Here is a 17,955-nt window from a genome sequence, read left to right on the forward strand (position 1 = left end):
CGACTGCTTTTTAAACTCAAGAATTAAAATGGTCCAGAGTAGGGCATGCTATCGACCCATTTGGCATGGGAAATAGCTCTCACACACATGCCGATGCAATAAGGTTTTCGTGATGCAAAGAGAAGCTGTAAATTTAGTATGAGTAAATGTTACATTACCAAGTAGTGAATAAAATTCAGAGAGATGCAGAGCAGAAATTACAGAAGACAAATCCGTATTAGTTCCAAATTAGATGTCTTTAACACATTGAAAAATACTAAAATGTAATGGGAATGGATTAAGCCTGCAAACTACTTTGGACAAAATTACCTTTTAAAATGGAAAATAAAACTAGTGATGCTTAATATAAAGCTAGTAAATATCATGGAAAAATTTTGGTGGGGAGATTGGAACTTGAAAAATTATTCTAATATTATCTGAAAAGATTTACATTACAGCAGTGACTTTCAATCTTTTTTGATTGTAACCTACAGTATGAATCATGTTTAGAATTAGGACTCAATTCACATACACATACACACTTATACACACAAACACACACAAAGGCAATAATAATTTTATAAATAATGTTTACTGCAAATACATATAATGAAGTCTAATATTTCTATATTTTTATTATTTATTAAATGTTAGTGACTTCCAATAAATTCCCAGAACCTTAAATGAATTATGACCTATTTATATATATATACATATATATATTTTTTTTTCAGGGTTGTTAAATGACATTTATGACTGCTCTACATTGCAAGAAGCACTAGGGCGTCTTTAAGGTACAGGTTCCAGTGACAAACACTGGGTTCATAATTTGTGTCCACCACCTAAGATGTGTGATCACAGGCAAGTTGCTTAAATCTCTGAACCCCACTTCCTTGATGGAAAGTAGGGATACCCCAGAGATGACCCACAACCAGGTTAGGGCCCACAAGCCAGCATCTGTTCCAAGGAGTCTGTGCCTCTTCTTGCCATTTGTCTGAAGTGTTGAAACTATAACTCTTGGATACAGCTGCCACCCCACTTCACAGGGCAGCTGCAGGAAGTAAGGAAGTAGTGTTAAGTCGCTCTGCATATGCTGTGCTCTCACCCAGTCAGCAGGTATTCTCCCCCTTCATGCAGGAAGGTCTGGAATTAGGTAGTTACAAAGCCCTGTGTCACCACCTTCCAACTACATCCAATCTTTCCCAGCTAGGCTAGAAGACGGTAATCACAGGAGAGGCAAGGCAATTAAAAAAACAGAAATAAAAACTCAGGAGAGACCTCTCTTTCTGCTCTTCTGAAGACTTCTTTCCTGCACAGGGAGGTTCTGCAGGTATAGACAACACCCTGCTTCAACATATCTACCCCCCTTTGAAGAAGCTGACACCCACAAAGGAGGCAGGGCAGGAAAGGGTTCGATGTTCAGTTTCCTTTAATGACCCCCATTCTCCCTGAAGGGCAGGTGCGGGAAGCTAGGCGACGGCAAGAGATGTTCACTTGAAGATCTTGCCCTGATTGAAGGCTTTGCCCGCGTGCAGGAAGGCCCCATCCCAGGAAGAGTATTCTCGAACCAGTCTGAGTCTCCTCGCTGCTGGGATCAAGTTTCCAGCATGTGTATGACTCACAGTACCCCTGCCAATCTGGACTCAGCGGAAAGGCAAGCTCCTGGCCTCGGAAGACCCAGACTCCAGAAATGGAGCTGCTATTGTTGGTTCCAAAGAGAATGACACTGACAGGCGCATTCTTCCCCAGTTTGTCCAATCGCTGGAACATTCCAGGGATGAGGTCGCAGCTCATGAAGGTCTGGGTGAGCTCTTCAGGGAAGCGGTACTCGGAGTACCACAGGGACCAGCCATCTTTATCAAAGTGCTCCCCAAAGTACGGCAGCGCCGCGGAGAGTGTGTCCTCGTTGGAGTGCTTGCGCTTAAATTCATCCAACACAAAGGTGCTCTTGGGCAGGGGAGCAAAGGGGTCCTTGGCCTTCGGCTCAGCAGCCGCTGCCTGCGCACGTTCATCCAGCTCCTCCTTGGACAGGGGCAGCTGTCTTCTTCTTTCCACTCGGCCTGGGGCTTCTGTTTCTCTTCTCAAGAAGCTTTCTCTTTCCGTGGGGTGTCCTTCTTAGGCTAGCTCTCTGCAAACGTTTTAGCATCAAATTGGGCCATTTTCTCAGAATTTCACCTCCCCCAAGACAGCCCGGAACTGGGGCTGCTTAATGCAACCCCAGAACCTGTTTATAAAGCCACAACAGGGTGCAGACAACTGTGATGTCAGCCAGCATCACATGTTCGGCCACCGGAAAAGTCCTTGTCTTCAGGTGAGCATCCTGCAGCCCCAGAATTCACCTCACCTCCTCCTTTGCATCCTCCGTGGCCTGCTTGTTGTGGTGCATGATGCCCAAGGAGGGGAACACCCAGGTACTGGCTGGGGGAACTATGTCGCTATCAGCAAAGCTCACCCACTGCACCACCTGGGCTGCTGCTTCAGGAGTACTTCCCCGCAGCTCCTCGTTGCTCACATAGTAGGCGATGGCATTGCTCTCGAACACAGAATCCATCATCAACCTCAAAGGCTGGAACCTTGCCAGCAGGAAATTTACGGAGAAATTCGCGGGTACCATTGGTTTGGCCAAAATGGAAGTGGGGTGGTGCGGAGAGCACGCGCACCTGAGCCCTGCTGTAGTGAGTGGCAATGAGGGCCTTGAAGGCCCTGCAGTTTTCAGGATGTGTGTACAGGGTCCCAGCCGCCATGGTGATTCTGCAGAGAAAGGGTGACCTATTTATCTTTAAAACATGCTACTTTACAAAATATTCAATTAAGTTATTAAATTAAGAGTTATAAAAGAGCCTTTGCCCTATCATATATTCACATATATAAGAAAACTACAGGCATATGAGTGAAATGATAGAAATTTCTGAATTACATCTATGCTTACACAATCTCACGTAAAATAAGAATGCTATTCCAATTAGTGATAAGATCATATATTACACACACACAAAATTGTTAGGGTAAACTTCAGTCATCTTGGAAAAATGATATTTAGATTCTCTGTTTTACAAATTGCATCTAAATAAATTGCAAAAGTATTAAAGGTAGAGGTATACAAAACAAAATTATAAACGTAATTGGAGAATATAAGAATATTTTTGTTATTTTGGGTTGTAGAAGGCCTTTACAAGCATGAGGACAAAATCAGAAATCATTAAAAAAAATTATAGAATCAATTACTTATAATGTACAATTAAAATTCAAATGGCAACCTGAGAATAACTTGAAGCATATATAATATACAAACTATATCTAACATATGGATACCTTCCTTAATATTTAAAATAAATACTACAAAATAAAAGGAATCTGTGAAAAGCATAAATAAACAATTCATAAAGAATAAGGGTTAATCATTTATAATGAAATTTTTAAAAATTCAAGCTGATTATTAAAGAATTTCAAGTTAAACAATAATAAATAACTTTTGTACATATCAAATTGGAAAATATGTATTCTTAGGGTTATAATGCCTGCTATTATTTAGCTGACATTTATTGAGTGCTTTCTGTATGTCAGACACTGTTTCAAAGGTTCAGCATCCTGTTTAATCTTTCCAACAGACAATCCTATAAGTAGGTAGCTAACTACCATCTCTAGTTACAGAAGAAGGATGCTGAGATTGGTTAAGTAACTTGCCTCATAACTAATAAGTAGCTGAGTCAGGTTTTGATGCCAGAAAATCTGACATCAGAGCCCACATTTTTAATCGAGTATGAAAAAGCTGTTGTAGGAAGTGTAAGGTGCTACTATATTTCTAGAGGGCACTTTTACAAAATATCCCCAAAGCACTGAAAATGTACTTGTTGCTTGGAATATCAATTCTACTTCTACATATTTACCCAAGATATAGGTAGAAACCTGTGCAAACAGTCACATAAATTTCCATAAAAACTCTTTTATAATGGTAGAAAATTAACAGAAAAGAGATTAAATATTTACTACTTGAGTGCATTATTTGTGGCATATATATGTAATAGAATATCTTTTAGCAATTGAAGTACTACTTTTGAAGACTAGTTATTGACAGAGTAAGTATAAAAAACAGATTATAAAACAATATGCATAACATGAATTTTGCTAGGAGAAGGAGATCAGGAGGAAGGAAGAGAATGAGATCAGAGTTAATTTCTGGCTCCCTCTCTGAAAGTTTTTCTTGAACTGACTCTGTCCTTTGATCATGGTCATGATTCCTAACAAGATGACTGACTACACAACTCTTAATCCTTCTAGGTTCTAGAGACAATACCTCCACTCATTCATTTGTGCTTTAGGTTGGTAGAAGCTCACCTGTGACAAGCGGCAGATTATTGTCCTAGCCTTTGTGGTTCCTCTATAGCCAAATATTTGTAACTTCCCTCCTTTTAAAATAAACCTCCTCAAATATCCATTAAAGTTCATTGTGGATTCAGTCTGGAGAAGATATATAGAAGAGGTTAAATAAACACCCCATAGTCCACATTTGAACTCAAAATATGAGTATAAACTCATAAAATATTTAAAAATATTTATTTGCTAGTTAGTTCTGTTCACTGAAAAGGTCTAGAGACAGTGAGTGACCCAGTAGCAATGAGCACCCCCAGGATACAGATTGTGCTTTTGGAATGATGGCTGATACCAGGTTGGGGGTGGGTAGGAATGCAAAAGATGACTCTGGACCATCTTGACATACCAGAGCGTGAAAGCTGACAAAGATTACTAGGAGAAATGGGACAATTTGAACTTCATAAAGGATAAACATTGAAATTGATCTAAACTTGTTGGCTGTGTTTAAACAAACAAGTTTAAAAAGTATATTTAAAAAACAAACCCGTAATTAGTTACCTGCTGAAGATAACAGAAAACCAATTCATTCTCTTGAAAACTGGTTAAATCAGAGGAAAGAAATAAACATGATCTTGCCTTTCTATATGAACTAAACTATTGGATAAAAAATAGTAGGTGAGGGGAGTTGTCTCTGGAAGTATTTTTTTAGTTTTGGATATTTGAAAAGACTTATAAGACTCAACAGAACATGCTCATTTAAGACTATTATCTAAAGTCAGAGAAGATGATACAGCAAAAGAAAGGGAGTGCAGGTGGGCATTGGGGATCCGAGAGATAGTCAGATGAAATCTCCCCATGGTTCTTATTCACTTCAGCTTGATCTGTGCAATGAATTTTGAATTTTGGCTTTAAAAGAGCTCAAGACAGAAGCTTCCAGGAGGTCTTTTATGCCCTTCTGGTTACATAATCACCCAGCTGTGTAACCAGTTATGCCAGTAGAAAACTATCCATAAACAAACTGACTCTGGAGTTTGGGGATCACCAGGGGAGTTTTGGATTTTAAACAAAACATCATAAATTTCAGTGCACTTACCTTGGTCAAGAGTCAAAGCCAGATAATCCGGGCATCCCCGGAGATAAAGAGAGAGTTTTCCAAGACCAGCTGTAGATTAACTCTATCCTATAGAGCCTCCTTATGAAATTGTTCCATCTAACAAGTAAAAAAAACATAATAGAATCGAAATATCACAAGTTTGCAATCCCTAATGAATTAATGGATCCAGACACTTTGCATTCCAGCCACAAATATCACAGAAAGGGAAAAGAGATTTTGTGCTTCTTGATGAAAGAACACATCATCAATGGAATCGGTCTTGAGATTAATTGATCCTCTGGATACAATGCCAATTTTCAGGAAATAAAGGACAGAAGAACATGTTAAATTGCACCAGGAGTACGCAATCAGCAGATCTAGACTGACAAACTCAGGTGGCATGTTTGTAGGTTCTTTAAGAAACTATCAGTTATGTGTTCTTCACCTGAAAAATTATATAGAAAGAAAGGGATAGGGCAGGGGAATCTAAAGATTTTTATTTTAACTTATAAGATATCAAGTTAAAATTTTGGGGCTTCCCTGGTGGCGCAGTGGTTGAGAGTCCGCCTGCTGATGCAGGGGACATGGGTTCGTGTCCCAGTCCGGGAAGATCCCACATGCCGCGGAGCAGCTGGGCCCGTGAGCCATGGCTGCTGAGCCTGTGCGTCCGGAGCCTGTGCTCCGCAACAGCAGAGGCCACAGCAGTGAGAGGCCCGCGTACCGCAAAAAAAAAAAAAAAAAAAAAAAAATTTGGTAAGACTACATTTTGTGACTTGGGTTGTACACACACTTAGATGATGAAACCATAAACAAATTCAAAGAGACTGGGCTCGCATTGGGATGGAGCATGTGGAGGGATTTCTGGGGTGACAAATTCTGTTTTTTCACTTAAGCAGGGTCAAAAAGAGCATTTGCCTTATAATATTTCATCAAGTAATACTATTTATGTGTGTGTGGTTTTCCAGATCTGTGTTTTATTTTATGATAATAAAGTTTAAAAATGTTAGAAACAGAGGTTGGGACCTTGAGTGCTAAGGAAAGGAGTCTGAATTTAATTTGTTGATGTGCAATTCTTTATTGATTATCTTTAATATAATGAGCAGATTTTGGAGAAATATAGCCTTCAGTGTAAATCACAAAAGATAATTTGAGAATAACTAGGTAAATAGCAATGCCACATTTAGGACCATCTGGCAATAGTACTTGGTTATTCTTGAGAATTCTAGATCATATTTGAATAAGAGACTCTTCAGATACCACTGGCATTGTGGTATAATAACACAGTGTATCTTTGACCACTTCACAAAAAGTGAGCTGGCTCAGGAAAGAGGGAAGACCTAGGCATATCAGGCCCACTGTGGTTCAATGTCAGGGTACCTTTTGGCTTATTGGACTGTATATTGTAACAACAGATAGTAGAAAAGGTGATCTGTGCCTCATCAATATGTCTAATTTTTAAAAGAATTACTGATCTTCTCTCTCTTTATGCTACTTCAGCACAATAGGTAATGACCTGGATTTAAAATGGGAGTTTTTTTTTGTCCTTAAAATGACTGGATTAGTAAGCAAGTAAAATTACTGTAGCCTTCAAAGAATTTATTAAGAAAGAAATTGGGACCAGAAGACCAAAGTGTAAAAGAGTATAATACTAGTTATCATAGGATTTCCCTGTAGTTTTAAATGGAAAGAGTAAGATGGGGGTAAGAAATAATGGTGGAGGGACTTCCCTGGTGGTGCAGTGATTAAGAATCCACCTGCCAATGAAGGGGACATGGGTTCGAACCCTGGTCCGGGAAGATCCCACATGCCGGAGAGCAACTAAGCCTGCGAGCCACAACTACTGAGCCTGTGTGCCACAACTACTGAAGCCCGCGCACCTAGAGCCTGTGCTCCATAGCAAAAGAATCCACTGCAAGAGAAGCCTGCGCCCTGCAACAAAGAAAACCCCCCGCTCGCCGCAACAAGAGAGAGCCCGCACACAGCAACGAAGGCCCAACACAGCTAAAAATAAATTACAAAAAGCAAACAGAAAACAAACAAACAAAAGCTTATATATATGAAAAAAGAAATAATCATGGGAAGAAGTAACCCTTGCTGTAGAGATAAAATTAGATTTTCTTTAAACACTGAGTGGAGAGTGGAAATTTGAAATGATATCATAACATATAAATGTCTTTTTTTAATCTGGGAGAACCAGAAAAATGTAGTCTTATGGCCATATTTGTACATGTCAAGACATTCCTGAGAAAGTACAAAGGAAAGGAAGGAGGGAATAAAAATTTTGTAAGAAGCGTAACCAGCATTAACTTTCCAGTTCTAAGCTTTAGATGATGGTAGACTCTTTTATTCAAAATGACCTATTAGACAATCTAACCATGAACATTCTTAAAAGAAGTGCTTTGTATACTTAATAACTAATATTCTGTATTTTTGATATAACAAAACATGTTTCTTTTTCTTGAAATAACGTCCAATTTCTAAAGTAATAAGAGAAGCAAATATGGCATAAGTTGCCAAAGTTTATAATATTTTTGTACAATAGCAGGAGAAAGCACACACACAAACACACACACACAGAGTTCTGTGTGAATGGTAAAATTGAGTTACTTGAGTTATTATATTTATATTTGGTAACATCATAGGCTGGAGTAATAGGTGGTCAGACCTAGCACACATGAAAATGAAAAAAGAAAAAAGCTAAATACCAGCCTAGATATGCTTGTGATATGCTAAAAATGAATTTCAAGTACTAAAACACAGCATAAGAGGAAACTATCAAAAAACTGCCAAGGTTGAGATTTAGAAATGTCACTCACTGATCCTGTTTCCAAACAAAAAGCTTTTATTCTTATGGCAGGTTTTCACAGCTTAACAGATAAGCTTGTGTTAGGTGTTTGCACATTGCTTCTTTGGAGAGTTATTTTCTGAAACAAGGAAGTCAGCGTGCATGAGGAAAGAAGGAGTTAATGGGTTAAAACCTGTGTAAATGTTACTCCAGTTAAATTACAGCTTGTTGTTCAGATGAATACTCTCCACTTCTCGTATAGCTTTAAATTATGGACAAATGCTTGCAATTGTGAACTCCCTACATTGTGGCTGCCTGTTCCCAGGCTTCATCAAACAGGGCTGTCCAATGGGATTACTGTAAGCCTTCACGGCAGTCTGCCAGCCACTGATGAGAAACTCATACCCCTGGATGTTAGATTGCTCTCTTTATTCCATCTTTGTGAAGGCTGTGATTGCTGTCACGGTGTTAGGTTAGAAATTAGCATTTTGTGGCCCAAATTTTGCCATCCAGAATACACTCAGAAAAAAAAAAAAATTTGGAGAATAGTAATTCTTCTGTCAAAAGAAAAAAAAAATCAGGGCTACCATGATACAGACATCTACAAAACTTAGGTCAGGAAATGTTGTGTGGTCCTGGTGAGCAAAGCTGATGCAGGTGGTGTTTTGCTGTTGTCACAGGCCTTGCTTAGAAACCAGTGGTTTTTATTTTATAAAACTAAGACTGACTGAGAGAAATACGGTGTGCCCTTAGAAGTGTTAAAATTTAAAAATAATCTTGGTCTTTAGCATTAAATTTTTAAAAATCTGAATTAATCACAAGAAGCTAGTTAGTACTGGGCCAAAAACCCAATTCTTAACATTGTTTCAGTTCTTATATCTAGAAGCAATGACAATATATTATGTGCTCTTTTACAATAGTTTATATATATATATATGTCTGAGTATGAAAAGAGGAAAGATAAAAGAGTTATAAAATATAAAGTGGTAAATATCATTAATTTTGTTTGTTTACCCCTTAAATGACAAAATGACTAAAGTAGCGCTATTATAATAAAAAATGTTTCATATCATCAATGATTCTGTAAATGTCCTTGCATTAATATTTTCTCTCTATCCTTTATTTGCTTATACTTGTGTACTTACTAAACCATTGTTAAATAACTACTGATTTTTTAGTTTTATGTAAACCTGTCTTCTGGTTAGGACTTACATGTAATTCAATTTCTACTCTTTACAGTAGAGATTAATTACAGCAAGAAAAATGAAAAGTGATTTAAACTTAGTAAGAAAAAATGTTATAGTTTCCTTATCTTCTGATTCTTCTTAGGCTATCCACAGACATGCTAATTTTTCCTGTCATTAACAGTGAGCAAGCTAGAAGAAATCTGACATGTGAGGTGCACAGATTCTGTTAGGAGCCTTCATATATATCCACCCAGGTTTATCTGTCATCTTTAATCATGCAAAAGGCAGAATTACTTAATCATTTCATTTTATTGAAAAGAAAAAGAAAGATTTACATTAAAATGATGACATACAAGAGAAAAAATAAATTGAAAATGATTGTGAGGAGAAGGTAAGGCAGAGACTAAAGCTCCGTTGGTTTTGTGATGCTTATTTAAAGCAATGATCTAGTAAAACCAATACATAAAAGCAGTGATGATGTTAGCTGTTGGGGTATAATCATCTTACCTTTGCATTCCTGATCTGCATTCTCAGAAAATCATGTGGGGAAGCTAAAACGAATAATTCAACGTTAGACCTAATTATCCACCCCTTCCCATTCTTATCCTAGATTGAATTATATCCTAATAATAATCTTATATAAAGGACCATGACCCCCAAATTTAAATTCAGCACTTTGAAGAGCTTTATACAAAATACTTGTTTTAATTTCAACAGAACAATATAAGCCAAATCAATCAGACTCCAAGAACTATCAAGTTCAGTGTATATACATTAGTGTAAGCTTATTTTTCTCGAGCAACATGTTATTTTTGTTCTTAATATGTGTTATCAGTGTTCTTTACTCTTATAGACAATAAACTGTTTTACATAGGCAAAATCTTTTCTGCCTTTTTATATTACAGGAGACAGATATTTCAAAACAGTTGTCTAGGATATTCTCACTGGTATCTGAGCCCATCTTTTCTATTTTATGTTATTTGTTTCTATTTTTCCAATTGAAAAAAAATAAGTAATTATTCTGAAGATGAGAAATTTTTAAAAGTTTGTAAAGATATTAATTGACAATAATTTTTAAAGTTTTTAAAAAATATATAAAACAAGGATTTTTGAAACAATAGTGAGCTTTCTTCCAATATTTTTTTCTCGACCTTAAAATACATATTGTCTTGTACATTTGAATTAAAATATTTCTGAAAACAATCTATACATGAATGGAATCGTGTTTAAAATAATCAATTATGTTGAGTAAAAAGAGAAATTATATACAACGGAGCTGAAATTTAGAAAAAAAGTGTTTTGATCCTTCTAGAACAAATGATAACTGTGTTCATTCTTTTAACTTTGAATAAACAGTTGTTTAACACCTACTATGTGCCAAGAACTGTACTCACTATTATGAACAAAATTCCTGGTCTATAAGATACTATATTACATTTTTACCTATAGCATAAATTATTTAAAAATCAGAAAAAAAAAAGAGAGCTATACTCCCTGCTCTCCTAGATATGTAACTGGCCATATTTTTACTAAACTTGGGTGTCTTCTGAACATATACCCAGGTATATAAGCAATTGGTCAGTGATATTAAACTAATTCAATATTTCAGCATATTCAGAATTTATATAGCATTAATAAATTTACTTTTAAATTAAATGACACAGTTTGAGGTGATTCAATAATGTTTTCCATATAAACATATACAGTCAACAGAATATTTCTATGCAACTGAATATAAAAATTAAAAGGTATAATTGAAAGAGTGACATAATTTTTACATTTAAGTTACAAAGATTATACAAAACTACAGTAATTGTAATTTTGAAAACCATATAATCTCTAAAATTAGGTTTTAGAAAAACATTATTTATGATATCTTCCCTAAGGACTGAGAAGCATATATTAAAAATCAACCATTCTTTTGCTCATCTAAAGTATTTTTAAACTATAAATACCACTTTAAATCATAATCCATTTGAGCAGGTAAAGAAAACTCTGCTTTTCTTTTATTTTATTTCACTGATGATTTTGCTACTGGGAAATTCATAACTCCCCTTTACATATTTAGACAGTCTCATCATTTACAAAGTCTTATACAGTTATTTGTAAAATAAAATAAAGAATAAGCAAAAACTCACAATATATCTAAATAAACCTTTCATAGTATTTAAGAATTAATTAAGCAAATAAACATCTTACTCTTACACATGTTAAAAATATAGTTATATTTAAAAAGGTATTAACATACATGTTGAAAATAGGTAATTGATATTAATTCTATGAATGTATATTTGCAGTGAATTTTGAACTTATTGCAAAATAGAAACAGTGAAATAAAATGTGCAAACTATTGCAATTTACATACTCTTACATATATACAAATGAATACTGTGAACAATTTTTTGAAAATAAATTCACAATTTTTAGCACAGCAAAGATAATTTATTTCCTTTTTCCAATGATCTATTTTAAATATATTTTAGTATATTTGTCACAGATTAAATCAAAGACCATTATTTATGCTTGATAAGGATATAAAATTTAATTAAAATACAAATTTCTGCTCTATACTACTATACTGTTGCTTCTCAAAGACAGACAAAAAAATTCAAGCTTAATTTATTTTTATATTGTTGCTGTGTACTTAAACCTTCAAAAGAAATCTGTCCTTTAAATGTAGTTTTCCTTAAAGTATTATATATTTAAATTACATGAAATTATTTATTACTTTAAAATAAAAATGAAAACTTAGGCTAACAGACAGAAGCAGTTAGAAAAATAAGAATTGTAGTATCAAATACCAAAGGAATGATAACAAATAGGGTTACTTCAATTTTATAGCAATAGGTGGCACTGTTACCTAAACACTCTGATTTGAATTGAAGAACAGTGGAAATGGGTTGTCTCTGTATATAATTTCACATATGTAAACAAATGAGAACACAGATGTAAACTTTAAAAATTCTAGGGAATTTCGCTATCATTATTGCTTAGTATTATTTTACGTATACAGCTAGCAGTATGTCAGATAGCAGAAATGCAGATTAAAATTTATGACAATAAATGATTAAATATGTAGACATTTAGTAGGATTCATGAAAATGTTGACTTTTTAATACAAGTAAAAATAAACCACTTAATATTTTTCTTGCAAAATGTTCCTCTTAAATTTCTAATCCTATGGAATTTAGTATTGGAAGTTTTCAGATGTTCTAAAAACCAAACAATAATTCAAAATGCTTAAGTTGATTAATACAATTTATTTTATACTGCCATGTTTCTTCTGGCATTGTTTTGTGTAGTGATGTAAATAAGGCTATCATGTGATGTGCCTATATGTTAAGAATAGTGATCCTTGACAATATGCCACCCATTAGGCTGATAATACAAAGATGGAATTTTTTCACCACTGCCAACACAGTCATTGTTTACATCTGAAAGAGAAAAACAAAGGAATAAAATAGGTTATATATGTGCTCACAGTGTTTATATGTGAGTGAGAATAGCAATAAAGATTGAAACCTTACTAAAACACACAGCACCTCTGTAAGTGCTGGATATGTTGACCCTATGGTGGGCGGATTGCAATATGACAATTCCTTCCTCTGGGCAGACACAGCCTGTCACCAGGGCAAGGCTTGCAAAGTTAGATGCAGCCCCCATGCCTCCTGCCATCCTGGCTATGTGGCCCAGCGCAAGCCATAGTCTGAGGCAAACTTTGCAAATTGGTTAATGTTACATCAACTAATGGCTGACATTCCTTCTCCCAGAATTCTCAGAAATGATGGCCAAGCATATGATTTGATGGTCTTTACTACCATGCTGTTTTGCGCTTAGACAATTTCTACTGTCTTAAGAGAGAACCACGGCACTGGGGTAGACAGTGGGATGCATGATGCAAAGCCTCTACAGAAATGAAAGACTTCCTTCTGTGCCGCAAATGCTGCCGGAAACAGTTCTCAGCTTCCAGCCCCCTAAGGAGCTGAACAGAAGTGTCTGGCCCAAGGCCACATTTGGTTTCTGGGGAGACACACCCCTAATGAAAAACATAAGGAAACCTTAGCCTCAACTTGAGACAAATCTTAAGGGTCATCCTAGCTCCAGAACTTCTCATAGAAATGGTTGAGATCTTCATCCAGACTATATCACAGCTCAGCTTCTCACTCTGCCCAACGCTGCTTTCTTACTTTCCCTTTCACAGAGGTTGATTCCTTGGACGTTTGCTGAGAACCCTCTTGCACACTAATCTCTATCTCCAAGCCTATTTCCTGGGGAATCCAATCTGTGCCCTGAACTAAGATAGGATACAAATTGTACTAGAGTCAGGGTGGTCTTGTAATATTAAGTTCTCTCCTCTGTGCTCTACAGCCAGAAACTAGATCACAACATGGATGAGACATTTCACAAATGAGTTTTTGACTATAAAAATGATCTCAACATGTGAATAACCGGTTAAAGAAAAAGAAAAATTTTATACCAGCAACTAACACTGAATAATTCTAGTAGAATAATTTAATACTCAGTAAATGTTTGAACTGAAGTTATATGTTGAACAGTATAATTTGATCCATGTTTATTGCATATCATTCATGTTTCAGGCCCTAGGGAGAGACAAAAAGTTAACTAAGACATGGCCTCTGCTCCCAAGAAGCTATTGGATCGGTAGTATTTCCACTCTGTTCACAGCCCACATTCATTTATGCTTTATTATTTAAGGAGACTCAGATATCTATTGTGCGGAACTAACAATTTTCCAAGGATACAGCGTTTTTCAAGTGATGTAAACCAAGTCATATTGAGTAATTTGGATTTTTTTGGTAAAAAAAAATTATACTTTGAAAAGAGAATTGTATTTATTCCTTCATCAGATCTAATACATTTCAGTTGAATGCCATAGTTATGAATTAAAATTTATTTCTAGAGGGCTTCCCTGGTGGCGCAATGGTTGAGAGTCTGCCTGCCGATGCAGGGGACACGGGTTCGTGCCCCGGTCCGCGAAGATCCCACATGCCGTGGAGCGGCTAGGCCCGTGAGACATGGCCGCTGAGCCTGCGCGTCCGGAGCCTGCCCTCCGCAACGGGAGAGGCCACAACAGTGAGAGGCCCGCGTACTGCAAGAAAAAAAAAATTATTTTTAGAAAGATGCACCAGAAAGTATTATTATAAATAATTTTCATGGTGGCCCTAAACAATTAATACCTTTTTTAGAGCTACTAAGAATCGTATTTATTTATATAATTCTGCAGTCGTAAGAATATATGATCTATCTCTTCTTCCACCCTCATCCATGGCATCCTTCTCCCTCTTTGGCAGGATAGAAATGGAGTCTAAAAATGAGTCTCAGCACAGGACTTGAGGGAGTTATCACTAATCAATCAGAGTTGACACTGGACACTTTTTGCTATCCAAACTAGTCAAATTATATCACTTTATAGTAGAAGGTGCTAAATTGAGATTTAGAAAAATGAAAACCCTTGCCTAGAAAAAAAAATGACTTGTTTTGGTATCCTGATCTTCCAGTCTGGTTCCTTTCTCATACCTCTCTCTGCTGTGCTATCAAACCACTGAATTACCAAAATTCTTTTTTAATGAAAATGAGTCTATAGATTAATTTGTCCCGTACTATGCTCCTAGATATACATTGTTGAAGCCAAATTGTTTGGCTTCAGCACCTTTGTATTTCATATTGATAAATCATGTAGAATCTACAACAAAATTCAAGTGGATAAATTTATTAAGATAGTCTTTTTCTAATTTCTTATAATAGTACGCCAATTATCAAATTCAGTAGCTGATTTCAAGCTTTCATCAAACATTGGCATAAGGTATTATTAAAATTTCTAATGATTTAAATTCAAGAAACAGATAAAAGAGCACTCAAGTGTCACAGTTATATGGGTGAGAACTTCTTACCTTTTTTATTATAAAACATAGCTATCTTTTTGGATAGAGAAAATAATTTATAATAGCAGGCCTTGGCCTCTAATTCACCTTGCTGCATTTTGCAGTGGAATATGTCTAATGGTAATACTATTTACTATCGTTGTTGTACGCACTTTGTGAGTTCATTTCATGGAGGCATGATACTTGGCAAAACAGAGCAAACAAACTCTTATTTTTTTCCAATCACTACAAATGGAAATTTTAATAGTCTATAAATTAGAGCAATGGGACACAATGCAATATGAAAAAGGATAGTTCAGAAGGTGGCCGAAGAAGATACAGAGCAGCAACAGTATCCATACCTTAAGAGATAGACTTTGAAAATAATAATAGCTCTCCACTATTGATGTTTATAAATGCCAGGAACAGGTTTAAGCGCTTTTTAGGTACTTTTCTATGCTTAATATGCTCTATGATTGTTTTTATTCATAGTTGGAAGATGAGGTAACCAAGGACAGAGAAGTCAAGCGAGTTATCAATGAACCCAATACTGGGAGAGATGAGATTCAAATATCCACGCGGTCTAACTTCCAAATTGGGTCTGTGATATTGTATGATAGCTGCCTCTTGGGAATTTCAAATAAATATTAATGATGAATATGTCAAAATTATGAGGCAATTCTACTTTTTCCTTTAAAAAGTAACAGTGTCGTCTAAAACAAATCTACAAAGATAACATGTTTGCTAAGTCATCACATTGAAAGCAGCAGCTGCAGAATCCTGTGGTTAGACTCCAGAAATGTACTGAACCCCTGAAAGGACACACAGAATGCTACATGTATGTGCATATAGATTTATCTGTGGGGACTGGGTTCATAGAATCCGTAACAATCTCAAAAATATCAGATTGGTGACACAAAAACTTTTACAACAATTTCCTTAGTATGTCATTTAACTTGAGTCACAAAGATATATATGTATATATACCCATACATACGTGTACATATAATAGCTAGGTCTGTATATGAAGGCACTTGTATATTAATGAGTGTATGTAAACAACATACAGAATCCTAGTAAATGCTATTTTGCATGACTTTAGCGGGAGACAACATTGATTTAACCTTCCTTTCATCCCAAATACTTTTATTACAAACTTATCTCAAAATGTTGTGCCAGTGCAAGTAATTTACCAAGCAATGTTTTCATTTAGTTTTCTTTAAAGACTCTGTATTTAAAGGAACTAGAAAACTGTGATCACCTGTTGGGAAAAGTTCTACTGAAGCAAAGGCTGAGGCATTTGTTTGTATGCCTGCTGTGGTTTATACTTCCTGTATACATGCATAATGAGGACAACCTTTGAAAAATTTGGTTCTAAATGTCAAGAACCAAAAAGAACTCTATCATGTGTGTGATTAATATGTTTCACTATCTAAAAGAACATTCCATCATGTAGTAGGAATGTCACATTACCATAATTTTCTTATATCAAATGCATACATTTAGCGAGTACATTATGATAGTGTCTGCCCTGAAAGAAGAAAATCCGTTTTGTACTGAGCTTCATGATGTGCCAATGCTGAACTGTCCAATGTACTTTAAAAATAGATCAATATTTTAGAAGTAATTTTTGTATCCTTTGTTTAGCATTTCAATACATTTAAATAAGCTGGCGTTTTTTCCACAGAGTACAAAGTAAACTAGAGTTTGGTAAGAATCTTGTTAAGAGGATCAATGCAGGCGCAATGTAAAATGGACAAGGTGTATCTTTTCATTTTTGCTACTTGTTAAATTGTGTATTTTGTGCAAATTGTCCAATAATTACCAGATCTTTATTTAATTTTAGGTTCTGTAGTAGAATGGTCATTATCTGCTTTTCTCTTATGCTTATATATCAAGTATAATTTATTATAGGGACTTATTTGAGAGTTAAATATAGCAGAAAAAAATATTTGTAAGTCAAAGAAAGTAAAACCATGAAATTTCTACTGAATTATTATAATTTTTTAACTTGAATTCTAAAATTTAGAAACCTGTTCAAGATATGAGTATAAATTATAAGTGGAATATATAAATTTGCCAATATTCCACTATTTGGGGTTTTTGATTTTCATATGGTTCAAGTTAACATATTGGGGGATAATAATGTCATTGTTATCCTATGACATATTTATAAAAATATAACTTTTCTTTGAAAATGATATCATATTTCATCTACATTCTTTACAACTATGGTTACAATATTAGTTCTTCTGCCTCACATCTGCAAGTATATACTGTCTACTTAAATTGGATTATCATGTTTTCATTAGAAGCCCCTATTTCCACATCTAGAATGCACACTTATTGCACTAAATTTGCAAATGTGTAGGTGATATCGGAAATCGTCTGTGATCTTAGGTAGCAGTCTGTGGTCTAGTAGAGATCCGGATCTTGTCAGATTTCTATGGTAAATTATTTGTTCAGAGTTTTCTTCATTTGCACTTTGCTTCACGATCACCAAGTAACACACATTGTGTCACTCTACGCTGATTGTGACACTAGCTGGCGCACCTCTCTATACTTCCCCCCCCCTTGAGTTTACAATGCATCATCTTGTACTTTCAAATAGCATGTCTCTGCTGGCCATACAAACAATGTACCTTTAGACACTGCTTGTCTCTTAAACTCCAGACTTCATTTGTAAATTACATACATATGTATGACTGAATATCTTTT

General features: G+C 35.5%; 1 pseudogene; it reads right to left on the minus strand.

Moving 5' to 3' along the window:
- Positions 1–1,454: 1,454 nt before the first annotated feature.
- On the minus strand, positions 1,455–2,723 carry LOC101330385 (elongation factor 1-gamma-like; annotated as a pseudogene).
- Between the last annotated feature and the right edge of the window lie 15,232 nt (positions 2,724–17,955).

This window comes from Tursiops truncatus, chromosome 17 (assembly GCF_011762595.2).
Source record: "Tursiops truncatus isolate mTurTru1 chromosome 17, mTurTru1.mat.Y, whole genome shotgun sequence".
Classification (NCBI taxonomy): domain Eukaryota; kingdom Metazoa; phylum Chordata; class Mammalia; order Artiodactyla; family Delphinidae; genus Tursiops; species Tursiops truncatus.